Below are 1,299 nucleotides of genomic sequence, written 5' to 3'. Positions count from 1 at the left end.
TTTGTTTACGTGAAATTATAAAAACAAATTCAAGTAATTTGGCTGTTATTTCTAGCATTCGGAGAGACCTTCCAGGCTAACTTCATGCGTTGGTTGAAAACCACCTAAAAAAATTCTTGAGTTGGCTAAATATTCTTCAATGCGGTGCCCCAGCATGGCCGCAGTCTAATGATTTAACAAGTACGAAGGAAAAACAATGAAATCTATCACAGAGGCCAGGCTTTAAAAAAATTCTGGGGTGGATCTTTGTGCAAATTAAATATTTAAAAGCTGCGAACAAACCAACAGAAGTTGCTAGAAATAACAGTTAAAACATTGTTTTAAAACACATTTATTAGTTTTAAAAAATTCAAGAACGAAAGTTTGCAATACACACTAGGATTTTATAAAATAAATTACCTTTCTTGTATCTCCTCCACATAAATTCACAAAGATAAGAATCAACCATGGAATGGTGTATCCCACACCGGCGTTTGTTTCCTATGGAAACAGAGTTCTTTGCAATCAGCTATGGAACACGTGGTGCTTCTTTGCTTTGGTTACTATGCAAACAGAGTTCTTCGCCACGGTGATGTGTAAAATACTTCTGATTGACTAAAATACCCAAATTTTGCAAATTTTAAAGGCTAATAACTTTTTAATTATGGATTTATAGAAAAATATGAATTTCATTTTCATAAAAATTTAATCCATATACTAATTTTGAAAACAATTGGAACAAAATTGTAAACAGTGACAAAACCCAGAAAGATCTTCTGGGTTCTATACAGTCGTCTAAAAATTCTTCAAGGTGGTGCCCAAGCATGGGGCAGTCTAATGATTGAAACAAGAAAAAGAAAAATTCTGGAGTCGATACGTTCCACGAAAAATTCTTCAAGGTGGTACCCCACCATGGCCACAATCTAATTACTGATACAAGTAAAAGGTTGGGGGGAGACGAAAAATTAACCGAAAAATATAACTGAGGGGGTTTTGTCCACTTTCACACTTTGACTATGGGGGTTTTGTCCGAGGGAGTTTTGTCCTAGGGGGCTTTGTCCTACACTCGTAAATATCTATCGACCAATGTATGTATGCACAGATGCATGCTTGGGAATATATAAAATATATATGTAGCTATAGAAGCATGTATTCATATGAAGATGTATGTATGTATGTATGTATGTATGTATGTATGTATGTATGCATACATGTATGTACGTACGCTTGTGTGGACACACGCTATTGACTGTGTAAGTACAAGAGGATTTTACACATCAGGCGTCTGTGTGTGCATGTGTGTGTGTGTGTGTGTGTGTG

This window comes from Octopus bimaculoides, chromosome 24 (assembly GCF_001194135.2).
Source record: "Octopus bimaculoides isolate UCB-OBI-ISO-001 chromosome 24, ASM119413v2, whole genome shotgun sequence".
Classification (NCBI taxonomy): Eukaryota; Metazoa; Mollusca; class Cephalopoda; order Octopoda; family Octopodidae; genus Octopus; species Octopus bimaculoides.
This window is presented reverse-complemented; position numbering follows the sequence as displayed.